This window comes from Carassius gibelio, chromosome A12 (assembly GCF_023724105.1).
Source record: "Carassius gibelio isolate Cgi1373 ecotype wild population from Czech Republic chromosome A12, carGib1.2-hapl.c, whole genome shotgun sequence".
Classification (NCBI taxonomy): Eukaryota; Metazoa; Chordata; class Actinopteri; order Cypriniformes; family Cyprinidae; genus Carassius; species Carassius gibelio.
The window spans coordinates 1,879,854-1,889,231 of NC_068382.1; the positions used below are offsets into that span (position 1 = coordinate 1,879,854).

The 9,378-nt window shown below is 34.3% G+C and overlaps 1 long non-coding RNA gene across 1 annotated transcript; it reads left to right on the forward strand.

The window, feature by feature from the left end:
* The first annotated feature begins 2,098 nt into the window (after positions 1 to 2,098).
* LOC128025695 (uncharacterized) lies at positions 2,099 to 8,619 on the forward strand. The gene is made up of 3 exons (XR_008186202.1): positions 2,099 to 2,277; positions 7,102 to 7,136; positions 7,558 to 8,619. It is a non-coding gene; the product is annotated as an uncharacterized LOC128025695 (long non-coding RNA).
* The last annotated feature ends 759 nt before the right edge of the window (positions 8,620 to 9,378 follow it).

A 9,378-nucleotide genomic window follows, 5' to 3' on the forward strand; every position in this document is an offset into this window, starting at 1 on the left:
CTTCTACGTATATAAAAAATTATGAAGAGTTGGAATGAAAAATTTTAAAGATATAGTAAAGTTATTATAAAGTGTTACCAATGCATTTGCTAATGTTAACAAATTAGACATTATTTTACAGTGTTATCAAATCCCTTAAATGATTTGTAAGTGTTTTGTAATGATTTTATTAAACCTACAAGCATTTGTGAAAGTTCTGCTTGCATTACAGCTTAGTCTTGATCTGTGAGCTGAACAGATTTACTGTTACATCCATGAGATTATGTAAATTCAAATAAATATCATGTCACAGGATGTCAGAGGTCAGTATCAAATTAGTTTGAAATTATTATTTGCAGCACAAATAAGGTTTTTTAGGATTTTTAAAAATCCCTAAAACTGTCAGAAAAGGATAAGGCCTAAGATTTCTATGTGAGTGGCTAAATTTTTTTGTTTTTATAATTATAATGCATAAACTATGAAACTATACAAAATGTATAAAAAAGTACAAGTTATTCTTTTCCGATGTTTTTTATTTATTTAAATTATTATTATTATTTTTTTGGGGGGGATTTACATTTTAAAACATAAGCCTATGGCAATCATTCTAAACAGCTTGAATAAAACCTGTCAATATTTATTATAGACCACTATAACTGTGTATAATCTAACAAACAAGTTTATTATGAAAATAAAAGCGTGTACACCAGATAAATTGGACGATAAAGAAATTGCTAACAATATATACTAGAGCATTTCTTAGGTTTTTAGGCGTTTAGATGCAGAAATGGACAAATCAAATGTAAAATCAAATGTAACTGATTTAATTAAATATAGATTACGTCTTGTTAGAGCAAAATAATAAATAAATACGTACACACATTAAAAAAGCAGCCAAGATGAATGAGTTTAATTTTTTATATAGATTAAAATTGAAGACAGATGCAGGTAAATGCAGTCACTTAATATTAAAATCCAGTAGATCCACTTCAGATTTATTTCTCAACAGTTTATGTTCACGTGGCTGTTTTCGTTTATATTCGCCAAGCTATTATGTATTTTGAAATAATCTTGTCCGTTATGTGTTCGTTCGTACGACGAAAGGCAGAAACCTGCAGCTCGAGAGATATGTTATTCTGCCAGTCGCGCTTTCAAATAGTCTTGCACACTTAAACTGGTCACAAACACCTGCATTTACCTCTTGTTGTGTTACAGTGGGTTTATTGTGTGCATTTGTGGTAATATTTTATTTAAAAAAGCTCTTAAACAAGAATAAATTCGTTTGTTTTGAGCTGGACACTGTACGCGCTGATCGGAGGCGTGATTTCAGATAGGCAGCCACAAATCCCAGCCGGCACATGACCGACCTTCAACGTTGAAATATGGTTGAAATAAGGTCAGTTGTGGTTTCAACGTTGAAACAACGTTGATTCAACGTTTAAAGCTGAATGGTTGAAAAACATCCAGCACATGACCAACTTTCAATGTTGAAATATGGTTGAAATAAGGTCAGTTGTGGTTTCAACGTTGAAACAACGTTGATTCAACGTTTAAAGCTGAATGGTTGAAAAACATCCAGCACATGACCGACTTTCAATGTTGAAATATGGTTGAAATAAGTTCAGTTGTGGTTTCAACATTGAAACAACGTTGATTCAACGTTTAAAGATGAACTGTTGAAAAACTTCCAGCACATGACCAACTTTCAACATTGAAATATGGCTGAAATAAGGTCAGTTGTTTTAATGAAACAACGTTAAAAATGTTTAATGCTAAATGGTAGTTAAAGGTTAACAAGCTTTTAAATTATTTATATTAAATTATTTAAATTAATTAATTATTTTAATAGCATTTTAAAATATTTTAGTCATGATACCTATTCTAAAATCTAAAGGTATATGTTAAATATTATCATCATTAACAACAATAAAACGATATACATTTCGCTGCTTTATAACACTGAAACAACTCCCATTGGTAGTTGTATTTTATTACTTCTATCATGATTGGTTAATCTGGCTGTCATTCAGGAAACTGGACAATGAATCGGTTCGCGCCTTTCTACATTTAAAAATATGACCGTTTTTGTCGTCTTTCTGTGAGTGAGGCGGCTACTGTGAGCTGCTGCTCGTTATAACTGACTGCTCTATTGGTCCCGAATTTTTTCATATTTGCCTGTACATTTTTTATTTATTTTGAGCGAATTTGAGTCGTGACATGTCAATGGAGAACAAAAACTGTGAACACAAGAAGGGTCAGGTGTTCTGCGAGGTCCTGAAAACATCCTGGCAAAATGAGGTAAGAAAATCGCTAACGTTATCTTTATTATCTTTTGAAAATAGTAAAGTATTACCAGAGTTTACAAATGGGTAGTTTAAAGGACATGTAACCTGCAGATAAATAAATACCCGTGTGTCTATTTTTGCATTGCTTTATCACAGCTGATCAAGTTAGGTGCTCACCTAATGTGTTGCTGGTAAGAGAGATTTAGAGATGGTTTAGAGATTTTCCCATATTTTCCTGATATGAATCCCATGCATTAGGTGTGTTATATATGTTTGTATTCTTATAATAGTTTCAAAGTGTTTTCTGAAACATATAAGTGCAAATGTCGGTATTTAAATAATATAATATAATGAAAATGAATAAATAAATAAAAGGATTGTTTAAAGCCATGGTTCTCAAAGTGTCAGGCCCCCTCTAGTTGTTATGCAGGTGAATCACTAAATTAAACTAATTAATGTTAATACATTTTAACTTAATCTTTGAGTAAGTTTTTTTTTTTTTGCACATTTAAGTATGTTACAGTTAAAGTACAGTACAGTTTTGTAACTTTTGTTACATAATTAGGGCTCAAGCCCGAAGGGGCGAAGAGCCCTATTGTTCTTCTAAGGATTATTCTTGTTATTATTATTATTATTTTTATTTTTTATTAAACCTTCCGGGGTGTTTTGGGGGCCTTAACATGCTCAAAAACTCTTGAAAATTGGCACACACATTGGAATCTGCGGCCATCAGGACGCCGCAGAGGCTGGGACCCGGGCGTGGCACAGGGGCTCTACAGCGCCCCCTGGAAGACAGTCAGAATTCTTGAACCATAGCTCACACACACTTGCATGTATTTATATCAAACTCGGTACACTTATAGATCTCATTGAGCCGAACAACTTTCACACTTTATGTCATAGGCTCCGCCCAACAGGAAGTCAGCTATTCAGGGCTGTTTAAAAAAAGCATGCTCTGGAATTTGAAATACTCCTCTGAGGTTTTCAACCCGTTCGCCACGAAACTCGGTGAACATGATCTCAAGACATTGAGGATGAAAAATTGCGAGGGGATTTTTGATATCTCGAACGGTTTGCCCGTGGCGAGGCATGGAACTTATGGCGAGAAATGAGAAACAGGAAATGTCTAATAACATCCACATACATTTCCTGAATTTGATCAAACTTCATGGGTTTGTTCGTTGTATGATACCGATTGTATATATGTGGCTATTAAGAGTCAACGTTATAGCGCCACCAACTGGCAGCAGGAAGTGTGTCATTTTCCAAATGCTTTGAATTCAGCATCTTATTTTTACTCGATTTACTTAAAACTTCATCAGAATAATGACAAAACACGGCCGATGTAAATCTGTTGTGGGGATATTGATATCTGATATAGTGTTGCCATGGCAACGTGTCAAACTTGAATTTTCTGTTATGGTGAGTTTGAGGCAGACAACAAGCTCAGATTTACATGAAACTCAAAACACATATCAGTATTAGTGATAGCTAGACAATGGCAAAAGCTTTTAAAAGGGCGTGAAGGAGGCACTCTATAGCGCCACCTTTTGTCAAAAGTGGGGGGGTTAGTTTTAGCTACAGACACCAAACTTGGTACATAAATTGTTCTTTTCAAGACGGACAACTTTCTAATTCACAGTCATCAGCTACGATCAACAGGAAGTCGGCTATTTTGATTTGAATGTGTATTTTTGAGATTTTACAGTTGTGAATTAATGAATACTCCTCACAGGGGAAGTACACTATACACACCAAACGTTGTCTACATGAAGAAAAAACATCGAGGAACTTAAATTGCGAACAGATTTTGGTTAGCTTGAACGGTTTTGTCGTGGTGATTTTTTGAAATGACAGTAAAAAGTGAAACATTAATCGTCTTGTATTTTTAAATTGCAGCTTCCAAACCTTTAAAAAACATTTTTAATTTAGAAAACCAGTGATTCTGAGGAAATATGCATAGTTTCATGACTTTACAGCACTGTATGATTAAAAGAAAATTAAAAAACTGTCAGACATCTGATCTCACTCTGTCACTCTGTTTGAGGAATGTAATGAGTGCTGACTGTGTGTGTGTGTGAGTGTGAGTGGGGGAGGGGTGTTAGCTGAGTGGCAGACAGACAGAGAGAGAGAGAGAGAGAGAGAGAGAGAGACTTAAACATCTCTTTAATCACCAGAAAAAAAACTGTATTTTAAATAGTTATTTTTTTGTTGTTGTTGCTTATTGTGCTGTTATCATTACATCTTAAGAAATATCTTAGGCCTTATCCTTTTCTGACAGTTTCAGGGATTAAAAAAAATCCTAAAAAACCTTATTTGTGCTGCAAATAATAATTTCAAACTCATTTGATACTGACCTCTGTCACCCTGTGACATGACATTTATTTGAATTTACATAATCTCAAGGATGTAACAGTAAAACTGTTCAGCTCACAGATGAAGACTAAGCTTTAATGCAAGCAGAACTATTTCACAAATGCTTATAGGTTAATGAAATCATAACAAAACACTTTTAAATTATTTAAGGATTTGGTAACACTTTAAAATAATGTCTCAATTGTTAACATTAGTAAATGCATTGGTAACACTTCACAATAGCTGCAATTCTTAGCTAAGCATTAGTAAATAGTCAGTTCATGCTTTATATAGCTTTCTCCCAAAATTAATATTTTAGTAAGCATTTTATAAATACAGCTATAATTAAATTGTTCATGGTTTATATGCACATTTATTTTGAGGAGATTAAAGGCTGTAATCTCCCTAAAAAAAATGTAAAATAAAAAATAAAATAAATAAAATAAACAAACACAGAACTCATAAATATTTATTGCAAGATGCAATAAAAGAAAACTGTACACTTGAATTTATATATATATATATATATATATATATATATATATATATATATATATATATATATATATATATACACACACAATTGCATAAGTTTATATTTAAAAATGTTTAGCAAGTGTACAGCTAATAATAATAATAATGCATTTTATTTAGTTTTAGCTACAGACACCAAACTCGGTACTTAAATTGTTCTTATCAAGACGGACAACTTTCTAATTCACAGTCATAAGCTACGATCAACAGGAAGTCAGCTATTTTGATTTGAATGTGTATTTTTGAGATTTTACAGTTGTGAATTAATGCATACTCCTCACATGGGAAGTACACTATACACACCAAACTTTGACTACATGAAGAAACAACATCGAGGAACTTAAATTGCGAACGGATTTTGGTTAGCTTGAACGGTTTTGACGTGGTGATTTTTTGAAATGACAGTAAGAAGGGAAACATTAATTGTATTGTATGTCTAAATTGCAGCTTCCAAACACTTCAAGGCATGTTTTCATACAGAGATCAAATCATTATGAGGAAATATGCATAGTTTCATGACTTTACAACACTGTATGGATAAAAGAAAAGAAAAAACTGTCAGACTTCTCAACTGACATGATCTCACTCTGGCCACTCCGTCTGTGTGAGGAAAGGGAGGGGGAGAGGGAGGGGGAGTGTGAGTGTGAGGGGGTTGGTGACTGTGAATCTTTGGTGACTGACAGTGTGTGTGGATTGTAGGGAGGGGCTGTCTGGCAGAGAGAGAGAGAGAGAGAGAGAGAGAGACCTAATCATTCCTTTAATAATCAGGAAAAAAAATCTATATTTTAAATTGTTATTGTTTTTGTTGTTGCTAATGGTGGTGTTTTTTTCCTTTCATTACAGGTTAAGAAATCTCTTAGGCCTTATCCTTTTCTGACAGTTTTTAGGATTTAAAAACATCCTAAGAAGCCTTATTTGTGCTGCAAATTATAATTTCAAACTCATTTGATACTGACCTATGACAACCTGTGACGTGACATGGCATTTATTAATCTCATGGATGTAACAGTAAAACTCTTCAACTGACAGATTAAGCTGCAATGCAAGCAAAACTATTTCACAAATGCTTATAGGTCATTAAAATCATTACAAAACACTAATAAATTATTAAAGGGTTTGGTAACACTGTATAATAATGTCTAATTTGTTAACATTAGTAAATGCATTGGTAACACTTTATAATAACTGCACTCATTAGCTAAGCATTAGTAAATAGTTCATGATTATAAAGCCTTTTCCCTTAATAATAGTCATTATTAAGCAGGAATACATCTCTAATTACATTGTTCTTGGTTTAAAAGCACATATATTGCAAAGGAGATTAAAGTTTCAGTTGTCTTATAAAATAAATCAATAAACACAACCCAGTTTGATTCAGAATTCAGAAATATTTATTTCAAGATGCAATAAAAGGAAACTGTACACTTGAAAAGGTTTTGAGCGATTAACCCTTTAACTGCCACATCCCTTAAAACTTGATTGTCAGAGGGTTACTGTAAATGCTTATGCCCGCTGGGCACAGTTTTCCCGATGCCACCAGGGTGGCGTTGCACTGATGGCTTGAGCCCGACATCGCTGCTTGCAGCTATATTTACATTTAAAATTACATTTTAATTTAAACTTTTTTTTTTATTTACCTGTGTATGTAAGCACAGTTGTAGTGTTAATGTTCAAACATGGTAAAGTGTCTGACAACAATAAATATTCTTATTAGAATAAAACTGCCTCATTTTTTAACTGTAGACCTGTAGCTGAATAGTTTGGTCTACTACGCTGCTGAAATGTAATGTTGGTCATTATGGTGCAACTTAATATTTAATAACAAATATTTTCTGAAGTGGTACTTGGTATAAAAAGTTTGAGAACCAGTGGTTTAAAGAAATGGTATAATATGAAATCCTGCTTTTTAAGAACTTTTCAGTAAACCATTTCTTCTTTCCCCTTGTAGAGTCATCCAGGATCCAGCTTGTTCTTGAAACATTGGTAAGAAATTTTTCATCTGCTACATTGCACTGTCACTTCTGCTAGAGATGCTTTGAGCTTTTGTGATAGGTTTTGATTGTGCTTAGTTTATTAAAAATTTACTGAATTAGATTTTATTTGTTTTACTACACTGTATTACTAGTGTTTTGATTAAAACAGTGTAACTGGGGGCTCTGAAAACACTGCTTGTGAATAATTTGTTAATATTGTAAATTTTCATCTGAATACATTAAATAAGTGTTTAATGAATAGTGTTGTCCACTTTGTTTCCAACCTCACTGTTACTGAACTGTAAAGTGAAAATATTGTGTGATTTATTTTGCATTCAGTTTACAGTTAAATATATTTCACAATATCAAAGTTATTGTGAAACATTGTGGACATACCTAAACAAACTGGTTAAATCTTATGTTCCCTCCAGAAGTTTGCCCTCTGCAAGTGAACGACGCCTTGTGGTGCCATCCCAAAGAGGTTCAAAATCACTCTCCAGAACCTTTTCCTGGACTGTGTCCAGCTGGTGGAATCACCTCCCAATCTCAATCCGAACTGCTGAGTCTTGACTCATTTTCAAGAAACATCTTAAGACTCATCTTTTTCACCGGAACTTAACCAACTAATGCTAGCACTTTTCCTTCTTTTCTTGTCTTTCATATAAAAAAAAAAAAAAAAAAAAAACCTGGCTATGCGTTCTGTACTAGACTAACTGAGACTTGTCATGGCACTTGTATACTGTTGTTGTTCGCTTGTACACCTGACTGCTTCTGTTCTTCTCATTTGTAAGTCGCTTTGGATAAAAGCGTCTGTTAAATGATTAAATGTAAATGTTTATACAGGACGGTACAGAAAGTGCACAAGTGGGAGAGAGTGGAGGGGACGGCGTCAGAAAGGACCTAGCGCTGGGACACTTTCAAGGATCACCCGAAGCACAACCACACTGTATACACTAAGGCTGCTGGTTCTAACATTTTAGAGTGCCCTGCGGTAGAAATCTCATTCTGCATTCCCCACGGTAAAGAAGACACAGTCCGGGGGGGTTCCCATTAGAAATCAACTGGTGGAAGGTTCCCTGCTCGTACTGTGCAACACATTTTCACTGCACAAATGTACACAACTCTTGTAATGAGACACATTACTAAAACATGTTTTTGACAGAAACTGTAGGTTTCCACCAAAATAAAAGATCCACTGGTTTCAGTCATAAAGGTACAAGGGTTTGTCTTGTAAGTGCTGAAAAAAATATGCATTTTTGTGCCGAATTATTTTACAAAAACCTTTAAATATTATTGTATTTGGATTGTTCTACTACATGTTTTTAGCATTACCTCCATGCATACTCTGCATAATAAAGTGTGGGATTATTTTCATCTGTTTTATACAGTATGTTTCCAAAATTTAACTGCTGTTTGACAATTTTGAGCATGTGGTAGTTTATTGAAGTTGTTTGTAAAGCCATTGCTGCCAGTCATTAGATTTTTAGCTTTGCCTGTACCATGTTGATCTAAATGCCAACTAGGATCTAGGTGTATTTATATACGAGGTACGACGGGGAAACAACGTCGTGTTATCAACGCTGATTAACTTTTCAAAATCAACACCTCATTCAGCTTTCATCCCAGGACTGCAGCACGACCCTCATTCACCCATAATGCAGGTAAGACGGTGAAACAGCGTCGCGATTTCAACGGTGAATCCACGTCGTGATTTCAACGTTGATCCAATTTGCAAAATCGAAAGGTTATTCAACGTTGATTCAACGTCGGGATTTCAACAGTGAATCAGCGTTGTGATTTCAACCGTACATCAACGTCACGATTTCAACGGTGAATCAACGTCGTGATTTCAACGTTGATCCAATTTGCAAAATCGAAAGGTTTTTCAACGTTGATTCAACCATGGTACCTGACGTTGTTTCAACGTTGAATCAACGTTGAAATGCCGGCTGGGATATTTCATTTTCACACAAACAGTTCAAAAACATCTGAATTTAGCTCTTGGTGTGTTCTAATTGGTTGATTGTGTGATATCGCTGTAATAATTTATTTTTAAAAGCTTTAAAACAGGAATAAATTCGTTTTCTCTGAGCTCTTTACTCCAGACGCTCGTGATCACAGCGGTGATTCATCTCTCCTATTTCTCACGTATCTCTGGCCAGAAATAATTTATCCATGAGCCCTGAACCGGTAATAATCAGATATGTTGGTTTAGCTTGTCAGTGTGAATTAAATCTAAGTATTTATTTGTA